Source organism: Rutidosis leptorrhynchoides, chromosome 3 (genome assembly GCF_046630445.1).
Source record: "Rutidosis leptorrhynchoides isolate AG116_Rl617_1_P2 chromosome 3, CSIRO_AGI_Rlap_v1, whole genome shotgun sequence".
In the NCBI taxonomy this organism is placed as follows: domain Eukaryota; kingdom Viridiplantae; phylum Streptophyta; class Magnoliopsida; order Asterales; family Asteraceae; genus Rutidosis; species Rutidosis leptorrhynchoides.
The window spans coordinates 652,739,968-652,755,851 of NC_092335.1; positions in this window are offsets into that span (position 1 = coordinate 652,739,968).

The window sequence follows — 15,884 nt, forward strand, 5'->3', positions numbered from 1 at the left end:
TGGCAACTAGCATGAAATATCTCATAAAATTACAAAAATATGAGTAATCATTCATGACTTATTTACATGAAAACAAAATTACATATCCTTTATATCTAATCCATACACCAACGACCAAAAACACCTACAAACACTTTCATTCTTCAATTTTCTTCATCTAATTGATCTCTCTCAAGTTCTATCTTCAAGTTCTAAGTGTTCTTCATATATTCTACAAGTTCTAGTTACATAAAATCAAGAATACTTTCAAGTTTGCTAGCTCACTTCCAATCTTGTAAGGTGATCATCCAACCTCAAGAAATCTTTGTTTCTTACAGTAGGTTATCATTCTAATACAAGGTAATAATCATATTCAAACTTTGGTTCAATTTCTATAACTATAACAATCTTATTTCAAGTGATGATCTTACTTGAACTTGTTTTCGTGTCATGATTCTGCTTCAAGAACTTCGAGCCATCCAAGGATCCGTTGAAGCTAGATCCATTTTTCTCTTTTCCAGTAGGTTTATCCAAGGAACTTAAGGTAGTAATGATGTTCATAACATCATTCGATTCATACATATAAAGCTATCTTATTCGAAGGTTTAAACTTGTAATCACTAGAACATAGTTTAGTTAATTCTAAACTTGTTCGCAAACAAAAGTTAATCCTTCTAACTTGACTTTTAAAATCAACTAAATACATGTTATATATCTATATGATATGCTAACTTAATGATTTAAAACCTGGAAACACGAAAAACACCGTAAAACCGGATTTACGCCGTCGTAGTAACACCGCGGGCTGTTTTGGGTTAGTTAATTAAAAACTATGATAAACTTTGATTTAAAAGTTGTTATTCTGAGAAAATGATTTTTATTATGAACATGAAACTATATCCAAAAATTATGGTTATACTCAAAGTGGAAGTATGTTTTCTAAAATGGTCATCTAGACGTCGTTCTTTCGACTGAAATGACTACCTTTACAAAAATGACTTGTAACTTATTTTTCCGACTATAAACCTATACTTTTTCTGTTTAGATTCATAAAATAGAGTTCAATATGAAACCATAGCAATTTGATTCACTCAAAACGGATTTAAAATGAAGAAGTTATGGGTAAAACAAGATTGGATAATTTTTCTCATTTTAGCTACGTGAAAATTGGTAACAAATCTATTCCAACCATAACTTAATCAACTTGTATTGTATATTATGTAATCTTGAGATACCATAGACACGTATACAATATTTCGACCTATCATGTCGACACATCTATATATATTTCGGAACAACCATAGACACTCTATATGTGAATGTTGGAGTTAGCTATACAGGGTTGAGGTTGATTCCAAAATATATATAGTTTGAGTTGTGATCAATACTGAGATACGTATACACTGGGTCATGGATTGATTCAAGATAATATTTATCGATTTATTTCTGTACATTTAACTGTGGACAACTAATTGTAGGTTACTAACGAGGACAGCTGACTTAATAAACTTAAAACATCAAAATATATTAAAAGTGTTGTAAATATATTTTGAACATACTTTGATATATATGTATATATTGTTATAGGTTCGTGAATCAACCAGTGGCCAAGTCCTACTTCCCGACGAAGTAAAAATCTGTGAAAGTGAGTTATAGTCCCACTTTTAAAATCTAATATTTTTGGGATGAGAATACATGCAGGTTTTATAAATGATTTACAAAATAGACACAAGTACGTGAAACTACATTCTATGGTTGAATTATCGAAATCGGATATGCCCCTTTTTATTAAGTCTGGTAATCTAAGAATTAGGGAACAGACACCCTAATTGACGCGAATCCTAAAGATAGATCTATTGGGCCTAACAAACCCCATCCAAAGTACCGGATGCTTTAGTACTTCGAAATTTATATCATATCCGAAGGGTGTCCCGGAATGATGGGGATATTCTTATATATGCATCTTGTTAATGTCGGTTACCAGGTGTTCACCATATGAATGATTTTTATCTCTATGTATGGGATGTGTATTGAAATATGAAATCTTGTGGTCTATTGTTACGATTTGATATATATAGGTTAAACCTATAACTCACCAACATTTTTGTTGACGTTTAAAGCATGTTTATTCTCCGGTGAATATTAAGAGCTTCCGCTGTTGCATACTAAAATAAGGACAAGATTTGGAGTCCATGTTTGTATGATATTGTGTAAAAACTGCATTCAAGAAACTGATTTCGATGTAACATATTTGTATTGTAAACCATTATGTAATGGTCGTGTGTAAACAGGATATTTTAGATTATCATTATTTGATAATCTACGTAAAGCTTTTTAAACCTTTATTTATGAAATAAAGGTTATGGTTTGTTTTAAAAATGAATGCAGTCTTTGAAAAACGTCTCATATAGAGGTCAAAACCTCGCAACGAAATCAATTAATATGGAACGTTTTTAATCAATAAGAACGGGACATTTCAATAACATCATTCGATTCATACATATAAAGCTATCTTATTCGAAGGTTTAAACTTGTAATCACTAGAACATAGTTTAGTTAATTCTAAACTTGTTCGCAAACAAAAGTTAATCCTTCTAACTTGACTTTTAAAATCAACTAAACACATGTTCTATATCTATATGATATGCTAACTTAATGATTTAAAACTTGGAAACACGAAAAACACCGTAAAACCGGATTTACGCCGTCGTAGTAACACCGTCGGCTGTTTTGGGTTAGTTAATTAAAAACTATGATAAACTTTGATTTAAAAGTTGTTATTCTGAGAAAATAATTTTTATTATGAACATGAAACTATATCCAAAAATTATGGTTAAACTCAAAGTGGAAGTATGTTTTCTAAAATGGTCATCTAGACGTCGTTCTTTCGACTGAAATGACTACCTTTACAAAAATGACTTGTAACTTATTTTTCTGACTATAAACCTATACTTTTTCTGTTTAGATTCATAAAATAGAGTTCAATATGAAACCATAGCAATTTTATTCACTCAAAACGGATTTAAAATGAAGAAGTTATGGGTAAAACAAGATTGGATAATTTTTCTCATTTTAGCTACGTGAAAATTGGTAACAAATCTATTCCAACCATAACTTAATCAACTTGTATTGTATATTATGTAATCTTGAGATACCATAGACACGTATACAATGTTTCGACCTATCATGTCGACACATCTATATATATTTCGGAACAACCATAGACACTCTATATGTGAATGTTGGAGTTAGCTATACAGGGTTGAGGTGGATTCCAAAATATATATAGTTTGAGTTGTGATCAATACTGAGATACGTATACACTGGGTCGTGGATTGATTCAAGATAATATTTATCGATTTATTTCTGTACATCTAACTGTGGATAACTAGTTGTAGGTTACTAACGAGGACAGCTGACTTAATAAACTTAAAACATCAAAATATATTAAAAGTGTTGTAAATATATTTTGAACATACTTTGATATATATGTATATATTGTTATAGGTTCGTGAATCAACCAGTGGCCAAGTCTTACTTCCCAACGAAGTAAAAATCTGTGAAAGTGAGTTATAGTCCCACTTTTAAAATCTAATATTTTTGGGATGAGAATACATGCAGGTTTTATAAATGATTTACAAAATAGACACAAGTACATGAAACGACATTATGTGGTTGAATTATCGAAATCGAATATGCCCCTTTTTATTAATTCTGGTAATCTAAGAATTAGGGAACAGACACCCTAATTGACGCGAATCCTAAAGATAGATCTATTGGGCCTAACAAACCCCATCCAAAGTACCGGATGCTTTAGTACTTCGAAATTTATATCATATCCGAAGGGTGTCCCGGAATGATGGGGATATTCTTATATATGCATCTTATTAATGTCGGTTACCAGGTGTTCACCATATGAATGATTTTTATCTCTATGTATGGGATGTGTATTGAAATATGAAATCTTGTGGTCTATTATTATGATTTGATATATATAGGTTAAACCTATAACTCACCAACATTTTTGTTGACGTTTTAAGCATGTTTATTCTCAGGTGATTATTAAGAGCTTCCGCTGTCGCATACTTAAATAAGGAAGAGATTTGGAGTCCATGCTTGTATGATATTGTGTAAAAACTGCATTCAAGAAACTTATTTTGTTGTAACATATTTGTATTGTAAACCATTATGTAATGGTCGTGTGTAAACAGGATATTTTAGATTATCATTATTTGATAATCTACGTAAAGCTTTTTAAAACCTTTATCTATGAAATAAAGGTTATGGTTTGTTTTAAAAATGAATGCAGTCTTTGAAAAACGTCTCATATAGAGGTCAAAACCTCGCAACGAAATCAATTAATATGGAACGTTTTTAATCAATAAGAACGGGACATTTCAGTTGGTATCCGAGCGTTGGTCTTAGAGAACCAGAATTTTGCATTAGTGTGTCTTATCGAGTTTGTTAGGATGCATTAGTGAGTCTGGACTTCGACCGTGTTTACTTGAAAAATGATTGCTTAACAAATTTTGTTGGAAACTATATATTTTTAACATGTGAATATTATGTGATATATTAATCTCTTAACGCGTTTGATATTATGTGATAGATGTCTACCTCTAGAACAAGTCCCATTGACTCACCTAATAATAATGAAGAGTCAAATGTAAATTGGAATGATTCGTGGACTGAATCACAAGTTCCCGAAGAGGAACCGGAAGAAGAGTCGGAACCGGAAGAAGAATCGGAACCGGAAGAAGAATCGGAACCGGATGAAGAAATAGAACCGGTGGGGGAAATAATAAAACGGTTAAGTAAAAGAAAATCCTCAACCAACCGGCCAAGGTTAATTATGGTCAATGGTGTTTCCGCCAAGGAACCAAAATATTGGGAGGATTACCAATTCTCCGATGAATCGGATTCCGACGAGAATTCCGATGATGTTATAGAAATTACCCCAACTGAATTTAAAAAGGCAAAAGAAAATAATAAGGGAAAGGGCATAAAAATAGAGCAATCTAATTCCAACCCCGATGAACTTTATATGTATCATCAACCCCCGAAGTCCTTAAGTTGTAACAATGACCCGGGAACCTCTAAACCACCAAGTTTTTCTAAACCAATGTGGAAAACGACAGCTCGTATTAGGGGAACATCATATATCCCTAGAAACTTGGCAAAACGAACCAAAACCGAAGAAGAAGAAACAAGCGAGTCGGAATAAGATAGTTGTATTCGTGTGGTGTAATATATGTAATATAGTGTGCTTATGCTTTATGATATATGTAAAAATTGCTTGTATTAATAAGTATTTTTTTTTATGAATCTAACTCTTGTCTATTTTACAGTATAAAAACACAAAATGGATAGACAACCCAATATTTTAAGAGACCCACTGAAATGTCCCGTTCTTATTAATTAAAAACGTTCCATATTAATTGATTTCGTTGCGAGGTTTTGACCTCTATATGAGACGTTTTTCAAAGACTGCATTCATTTTTAAAACAAACCATAACCTTTATTTCATAAATAAAGGTTTAAAAAGCTTTACGTAGATTATCAAATAATGATAATCTAAAATATCCTGTTTACACACGACCATTACATAATGGTTTACAATACAAATATGTTACATCGAAATCAGTTTCTTGAATGCAGTTTTTACACAATATCATACAAACATGGACTCCAAATCTTGTCCTTATTTTAGTATGCAACAGCGGAAGCTCTTAATATTCACCTGAGAATAACCATTCTTTAAACGTCAACAAAAATGTTGGTGAGTTATAGGTTTAACCTATATATATCAAATCATAACAATAGACCACAAGATTTCATATTTCAATACACATCCCATACATAGAGTTAAAAATCATTCATATGGTGAACACCTGGTAACCGACATTAACAAGATGCATATATAAGAATATCCCCATCATTCCGGGACACCCTTCGGATATGATATAAATTTCGAAGTACTAAAGCATCCGGTACTTTGGATGGGGTTTGTTAGGCCCAATAGATCTATCTTTAGGATTCGCGTCAATTAAGGTGTCTGTTCCCTAATTCTTAGATTACCAGACTTAATAAAAAGGGGCATATTCGATTTCGATAATTCAACCATAGAATGTAGTTTCACGTACTTGTGTCTATTTTTGTAAATCATTTATAAAACCTGCATGTATTCTCATCCCAAAAATATTAGATTTTAAAAGTGGGACTATAACTCACTTTCACAGATTTTTACTTCGTCGGGAAGTAAGACTTGGCCACTGATTGATTCACGAACCTATAACAATATATACATATATATCAAAGTATGTTCAAAATATATTTACAACACTTTTAATATATTTTGATGTTTTAAGTTTATTAAGTCAGCTGTCCTCGTTAGTAACCTACAACTAGTTGTCCACAGTTAGATGTACAGAAATAAATCGATAAATATTATCTTGAATCAATCCACGACCCAGTGTATACGTATCTCAGTATTGATCACAACTCAAACTATATATATTTTGGAATCAACCTCAACCCTGTATAGCTAACTCCAACATTCACATATAGAGTGTCTATGGTTGTTCCGAAATATATATAGATGTGTCGACATGATAGGTCGAAACATTGTATACGTGTCTATGTGTTGGGATTTTAACAAGTTTGATAAGTCTTAAAACCTTTTAGGAATCATTATGAACGGAAGCGTGTAATTACCAATTAAACTTGTTAATCTTTAAACCAATTTAAAGTTAAATCCTAATAGGATCAAGTTGTGAACATAAGCTTACAAACTAACAAGAAAGGAAGAGTTTATACCTCCTTAAAACAAGTTTAAGGGCTGTCCAAAATGCTTATAAGATGATGAAGATATGTGTAGAACTTCAAGCCTTTGATGCACTAACAACACCCTTTAAGTTAGCTAGACTTTAGAACCTTAACAACCTTGTTAACAAAGCTACAAACCCCTTTCTTTGCTCACTAATTTCTGGACAGCAGCAACCCAAAAGAATGATGATGAATGTAGTTTCAAAAGCATGAAACCTCAAGTAGTTATACCTCAAACTTGTGTACCAACACCTTAGCTTTAGTTAGGATTTAATTAACACTTGAAATAAGCTTGCAAAATTAACAAAAGAACCCTTTCTCTTGCCTCAAACCCCACGGCCTGTTTCAGCAGAATTGGGAGAGAATGCAGTTTTTTTTGTGTGTTTTGATGTGCATTCAAAGTCACTTTAGTCTCCAAGAAGTCTTAGATACTTATGCTTCTTGAAAATCCAAGTATCCATTCAAATGGCTAGTCAAAATGGATGCATTTTTGAGACTCAAATGCCACTTACTCAACAAGTATAATAGAATATGTTTTATAAAAGAATTAGTTTTTATAAAATTCTTTTATAAACTTCCATTATATTTATATACATCTTAATATATAAAATCCATTTATATAAAAATGTAACATAAACTTATTAATTATTTACCTATAAATAATTAAATCCATATTATATAAATTATTCCATAATTTATATATGTATACACATCAAGTAATATTTAAGAAAACCATTTTTCTTAAAGTTCAAGTGTCGCGTATTTGATCAATGAACCAATCGTTAAAATCAAATACGAATAAGGTGTCGGTAAGTTTGTTATTGGGTATGACCCGACTTGGATCATAACACATTAGCCACATTAATTTAATATGTCTCTCGGGCATACGAAATACCTTCAATCTCCCACTTGCACGAGAAACATAAGAAATTAATGCAAGTGATGGATACCACCTAACGACCGTCCATCGCCCCCAATATGTTATGACTTTGTGCCATTCAATAACATCATCCCTTTCGAGTTCCTTACTCGAACTGATATATAGGTGAATCTTTCTTCACATCCTTTCATCCTAGATGTCATGTTAAATCCAAGAGATACAGAGTGATCACTCTCTTTTAGATTTAACTTTATCAGGCCTTAGACATCTGACTCTCAACGAATAAGAGGGACAAATTCCATCTTGACTACATACGTCCTAGATACACACTTTGTATTATACCTGAGCTCTTCCTTATGTACTACCATATTTCAGAATAGCGAAGGAAAGAATCAAGGCATAATACTTGGTGAATATCAGAACCCAATATGTATCTCAGGTCAGAGGATACGATGATATTCGCCTTTACTCAAGATTACATGTGATCAAATACAAAGGCTCCATACAGTAAATCTTGAGAGCGGGTCTTCCAATATTTGTATCCCACAAATATCTATGAACCTTGGTAGCAACCCTGCCCCACATTCAACCTATGAATGTTTACCAATCCAAGTTCATAATAGTCTAAACCTCACACTTGTTCCCACAAATGTGATCGACTACGGAATTTAGAATAATTACTTATTCATGGATAAAATATGCAAAATAGGAACATAACTCAAAATAAATTAAACCATAATTATATTAATGAGTTTGAGCCACTTCGTTCCGTTACAATACTTAAAACAGATCATGGCCAATCACTAGAATATCGAAGCCCTAATGCACAAACATGTCCTTCATGTTTTGCTCCATATAAGAGTTTCGTGAGTGGATCCGCTATGTTATGATCTGTGTGAACCTTGCGAATACATATCTTTCCTTTTTCAACTTCATCCCTTATGTAGTTGAATCTCCGCTCAATGTGACGGGTCTTTTGATGAGCACGAGGTTCCTTGATTTGAGCAATCGCACCCTCGTTGTCACAAAAGATCTCAAGAGGGTCCTGAATAGAAGGGACTACTCCTAAGTCGTCGATGAATTTCTTCATCCATGCAGCTTCCTGAGCTGCCAATGATGCGGCGATGTACTCTGACTCTGTAGTGGATAGAGCAACAACATCCTGTTTTGAACTCTTCCAAGAGACCGCACCTCCATTTAATGTAAAGACATAACCGGATTGTGATCGAGAATCATCTCGATCAGTTTGGAAACTCGCGTCTACGTAACCCTTTACAGCGAGTTCCTCCTCACCAGACCCATATATCAGAAACATATCCTTAGTCCTCCTAAGGTATTTCAATATACTTTTAACAGCAATCCAATGACTGTTTCCTGGGTTATTCTGGTATCTACTTGTCAAGCTTAGAGCGCATGACACATCCGGTCTAGTACATATCATTGCATACAAGATAGACCCAATAGCAGATGCGTATGGGACTTTCTTCATTCTCTCTTGTTCATCTTTCGTGGTAGGACACTGAGATGAACTGAGAACGGTTCCTCTTTGAATAGGTACCAAACCTTTCTTAGAGTTTTCCATCTTGAACCTTTTCAAGATTTTGTCAATGTATGTACTTTGACTTAAACCTATCAATCTCTTGGATCTATTCCTGTAGATCCCAATCCCCAAAATGTATTTTGCTTCTCCAATATCCTTAATGGAGAAGCAGCTACTTAGCCAAGTCTTAACTCATTGCATTTGTGGAATATCATTTCCAAATAATAATATATCATCCACATATAGTACAAGGAACATGACAGTGCTCCCACTAGCTTTCTTATATACACAAGCTTCATCACCATTTTTAATGAAGCCAAATTTCTCAGCTTCCTCATTAAAACGATGATTCCACATTCTAGATGCTTGTTTCAATCCGTAGATTGACTTCTTTAACTTGCATACCTTTTTAGGATATTTCGGATCGACAAAACCTTCGGGCTGAACCGTATAGACATCTTCCATAAGATATCCATTTAGGAAAGCAGTTTTGACATCCATTTGCCATATTTCGTAATCATAATGAGCGGCAATGGCAAATAATATCCTTATAGACTTCAGCATTGCCACAGGCGAAAAGGTTTCATCATAATCAACCCCTTGAGTTTGAGTGAAACCTTTTGCAACAAGTCTAGCTTTATATGTATCCAAGTTTCCATGTATGTCGGTTTTCATCTTGAAAAGCCATTTACAATCAACTAGCCTAGAGCCAGGAGGTTGAGCAACAAGTTCCCAAACTTGGCTGTCATACATGGATTGCATCTCAGCGTTCATGGCTTCCTGCCATTTATCTTTATCAATCCTTGATAAAGCATCTTGGTAGTTTGTTGGTTCATCCAAATCAACCGTATAGCAACCATCTATGAGAAACCCATATCTCTCAGGAGGATTGCTAATCCTACCAGATCTACGAATGTCTTGTGTATTTTGATCATCCATTTGATCACTCTCAACATTTTCATGTTGAGTGCTAGTGTCAACCAATTGTGTATCATCTACTTGATCTTGAACCTCTTCAAGATCTATCTTCCTTTCACTATTTCCTTCCATTAGGAACTTAGTTTCAAGGAATTCCGCTTTCCGAGCAACAAATACATTTTGCTCGGATGGATCATAGAAATAGTATCCCATATCGTCCTTGGGATATCCTATGAAGATACACTTCGTGGATCGAGCATTCAACTTATTAGGGACGTAACGCTTAGGATAAGCTTCACATCCCCATACCTTTAAGTATGATAGAGATGGAGGTTTACCAAACCATATCTCATGAGGTGTTCGTTCCACTTTCTTGGTTGGGGCCATATTTAGAATACGAGCCGCAGAGCATAGACAATAACCCCAAAATGATAGAGGTAACGAGCTTCTTGCCATCATAGATCGAACCATATCCATTAGGGTTCGGTTTCTCCTTTCGGACACTCCATTAAGCTGAGGTGTTCCGGGTGGAGTAAGTTGTGAGATAATCCCACAACTCCTAAGATGATCTTGGAAAGCATCGCTTAGGTATTCACCTCCTCTATCGGTACGAAGTACCTTGATTGTCTTATTGAGTTGATTTTGTACTTCGTTTTGATATTCCTTGAATGCTTCAAAAGTTTCGTCCTTGTGTCTTAATAAGTAGACATATCCGAAACGACTGAAGTCATCAATGAAAGTAACGAAGTATCTTTCACCATTCCTAGCTATGGGCTTAAAGGGTCCACATACATCCGAATGTATTAATTCCAATAAGTCCTTAGCCCTTTCATAGGTCCCTTTGAAAGGGGCTTTAGTCATTTTGCCTTGTAAACAAGATTCACATACATCAAATGAGTCAAGTTCATTTGATTTCAAAAGTCCATTCTTTTGAAGTGTATGTATTCGATTCTTGTTTATGTGACCAAGGTGACAATGCCATAAGTAGGAATCACTCAAATCCCTTTTGAGTTTCTTGGTGCTAGTATGGTATATTGAGCTACTAGATGATGCATCATCATGAACCAATTCATAAATTCCATTTGAAGGCGAAGCCTTGAAATAGAATACATTATCTAAATAAACATGGATATCATCATTAACAAAATTAAGATTAAAACCACATTGTTTTAAGCGAGAAATAGAAATAATGTTTCTACACAAATCCGGAGCATACAAAACATTTTCTAAAATAAGTTCCAATCCGCTTGGAAGCTTCAAAACAAAATCTCCTTGAGCTTTAACATGCACCTTTGCACCATTGCCCATATAGAGACTTGATGTTCCCGCCATATGATCACTTCTTTTGAACCCCTGCAAAGAATTGCAAATATGAGTTCCACATCCTGTGTCTAATACCCATGTATTAGAAGAAGTAATATTAAGCTCAATATATACCATATATATGTTACCTGAGGTTTGCCCTGCATCCCTCTTGTCCTTCAACTCCTTAAGATAGACCGGGCAATTTCGCTTCCAGTGACCCATTTCACTGCAACCGAAACACGGGTCTTCTTTGGGGTTTGCCTTCTCAGCTACCTTTTGCTTCTTAGCCTTGTTGATGGTTGGGGTAACCATCTTCCCCTTCCCTTTGCCTTGATAGGCGGGTCCTTTTCTCTTAGCCACCTTTGGCTTAGAGGTCTTACCTTTGGATCCACCTTGATCGATTGCTAACACGGGTAAAGCCCTTTTACCCATGCTAGTTTCCGCCGTTCGAAGCATACCGTGAAGCTCACCTATGCTCTTATCCATCCCATTCATATTGTAATTAATTACAAATTGATCAAACCTTTTTGATAGGGAGTTAAGGATAAGATCAGTGGCTAACTCATTAGATATGTTGAGATTAAGACGGTTTGCGCGATCAATAAGGCTTTTCATTTTGAGGACATAAGAGGATACGGATTGGGTGTCATCCATACGACATGCATGTAATGCTCGAACCGTTTCGAAGCGCTCGACACGTGCTTGTTGAAGGAACATCTCTTTCAATTGCGTAATCATGTCATATGCACTATGATGTTCGAAATCCTTTTGGAGTTCGGGTATCATAGTCCCAAGCATTAGGCAAGCGACTTGCACCGAATCGGCGCAATACTTATCCCAATAAGCCATGCCTTCCGTATCATCCTCGTCGGGTTGATCGGGAATGGGGTCTTCCAACACATACGCCTTATCCTCAAGTTTGAGGACAATCCTAAGATTGCGGAACCAATCCATAAAGTTCGTATGGTTGAGTTTGTCTTTCTCGAGGAGAGACCTTAACGATAGGTTGTTCAAGTTAATAGGTGCGTTTTGCATGTTGTTGTTATTGGCGGCCATCTACAAAATTTAACAAAGTTCGTTTAAGTATTAATTTTAATTTAACATTCAATACCCTTTAAATCCAATTGAATTATTAAATTCTAGAATCCAACGGTAAACCAAATTTTGGTTAGGTGACCTTTATCCCGCAATTTGATTTAGCTAGGTAGTCAATAAATGACAATTGCAATCCATTTGCAACTTCTAGAGTATGGGATCATGCAATCCTTTTGCATGGCATATTTATCCCATCAACGCCTATTTGTTCCTCATGCTTCGGTGACCCTAAGTTCATGATTCCCAAATCAAGTCTTCCTACTTGTATAGACTTGTAAATTTAACATACAAGTGGTTAGGTGACCTTTATCCCACAAGCATGCGAAATTTACCTTAATCATATTAGTTTGCTCATAACGGTTAGGTGACCTTTATCCCATCATGAGTTCCCTAATACTTTCAAGTGTCACACAATAGGATGGCGTTAAACTTGTTTACCTTGTTAGTAAAAGGGATTTAAGTTTTCATTAATTCTAGTTTGAGAAAACTTTTATGCCATACACCAACATGCATTTAGTGTATCGTACTTATGAAAAACCAATTTCATGTCTTGTAATTGAGCCAATTACTTGATATAAACCAATTTATATTTGTTATCATTTTCTTGTTCCTAATAACCATTTATTAAGGTCTTTAGTTGCCTTTTTCAATTTAACCATTTAAATTGCCGTTTTGCATGTCGTTAATTCGTCTAATTTAACCAATTAAATTGTCGTTTTGTTTGTTGTTAACATGTGTGACTAATTTTATCAACCAAACATACAATACAATAAACAAACAAACAACCACACATGCAAAACAAGTATGTTCACAATCTAGCCATTTTGGTGGACATTTGTTTAGCCGAAAACAAATGTCACCGGGTTAAGGGGTAATAATACAAAGTAGGAGATTTCAAATCTCCCACTTAACCTTGCATCCATATGCTCCTTGTGTTCTTCAAGTCTTCATTATCTTGTATCTTCATTTTACAAAATATGTATCCTAATACATTTTATCTAGAAAATGAAAATACAACCTAATCTATTTTACATACCAAATATAAAATAAATTACATAACCAAATGAATAACTATTACAAACCAATTGAATGAATTAATATTACATACCAAATGAATATTACAAATCAACCAAACATTCAACCATAACATGCATTCAACACAAGGTCAAGGCTATGATTGTGAACATGAACATGCAACCAAATAAGACCAAATGAAAAGGCCCAAAACCCACTTTTGGAACCCAAACAATTCGGCCTAATACATAAACCCACCCAAACCCATTGATTTTTGCAATCTACATTCATGAATGTTCATAGATTGCAAATATAGTGGGTTTAAAACAACTTTTCGAAGCATATTTCAACAACTTCGGCTCTAGATACCATTGTTGGGATTTTAACAAGTTTGATAAGTCTTAAAACCTTTTAGGAATCATTATGAACGGAAGCGTGTAATTACCAATTAAACTTGTTAATCTTTAAACCAATTTAAAGTTAAATCCCAATAGGATCAAGTTGTGAATATAAGCTTACAAACTAACAAGAAAGGAAGAGTTTATACCTCCTTAAAACAAGTTTAAGGGCTGTCCAAAATGCTTATAAGATGATGAAGATATGTGTAGAACTTCAAGCCTTTGATGCACTAACAACACCCTTTAAGTTAGCTAGACTTTAGAACCTTAACAACCTTGTTAACAAAGCTACAAACCCCTTTCTTTGCTCACTAATTTCTGGACAGCAGCAACCCAAAAGAATGATGATGAATGTAGTTTCAAAAGCATGAAACCTCAAGTAGTTATACCCCAAACTTGTGTACCAACACCTTAGCTTTAGTTAGGATTTAATTAACACTTGAAATAAGCTTGCAAAATTAACAAAAGAACCCTTTCTCTTGCCTCAAACCCCACGGCCTGTTTCAGCAGAATTGGGAGAGAATGCAGTTTTTTTTTGTGTGTTTTGATGTGTATTCAAAGTCACTTTGGTCTCCAAGAAGTCTTAGATACTTATGCTTCTTGAAAATCCAAGTATCCATTCAAATGGCTAGTCAAAATGGATGCATTTTTGAGACTCCAATGCCACTTACTCAACAAGTATAATAGAATATGTTTTATAAAAGAATTAGTTTTTATAAAATTCTTTTATAAACTTCCATTATATTTATATACATCTTAATATATAAAATCCATTTATATAAAAATGTAACATAAACTTATTAATTATTTACCTATAAATAATTAAATCCATATTATATAAATTATTCCATAATTTATATATGTATACACATCAAGTAATATTTAAGAAAACCATTTTTCTTAAAGTTCAAGTGTCGCGTATTTGATCAATGAACCAATCGTTAAAATCAAATACGAATAAGGTGTCGGTAAGTTTGTTATTGTGTATGACCCGACTTGGATCATAACACATTAGCCACATTAATTTAATATGTCTCTCGGGCATACGAAATACCTTCACTATGGTATCTTAAGATTACATAATATACAATACAAGTTGATTAAGTTATAGTTGGAATAGATTTGTTACCAATTTTCACGTAGCTAAAATGAGAAAAATTATCCAATCTTGTTTTACCCATAACTTCTTCATTTTAAATCCGTTTTGAGTGAATCAAATTGCTATGGTTTCATATTGAACTCTATTTTATGAATCTAAACAGAAAAAGTATAGGTTTATAGTCGGAAAAATAAGTTACAAGTCATTTTTGTAAAGGTAGTCATTTCAGTCGAAAGAACGACGTCTAGATGACCATTTTAGAAAACATACTTCCACTTTTAGTTTAACCATAATTTTTGGATATAGTTTCATGTTCATAATAAAAATTTTTTTCTCAGAATAACAACTTTTAAATCAAAGTTTATCATAGTTTTTAATTAACTAACCCAAAACAGCCCGCGGTGTTACTACGACGGCGTAAATCCGGTTTTACGGTGTTTTTCGTGTTCCCAGGTTTTAAATCATTAAGTTAGCATATCATATAGATATAGAACATGTGTTTAGTTGATTTTAAAAGTCAAGTTAGAAGGATTAACTTTTGTTTGCGAACAAGTTTAGAATTAACTAAACTATGTTCTAGTGATTACAAGTTTAAACCTTAGAATAAGATAGCTTTATATGTATGAATCGAATGATGTTATGAACATCATTACTACCTTAAGTTCCTTGGATAAACCTACTGGAAAAGAGAAAAATGGATCTAGCTTCAACGGATCCTTGGATGGCTCAAAGTTCTTGAAGCAGAATCATGACACGAAAACAAGTTCAAGTAAGCTCATCACTTGAAATAAGATTGTTATAGTTATAGAAATTGAACCAAAGTTTGAATAT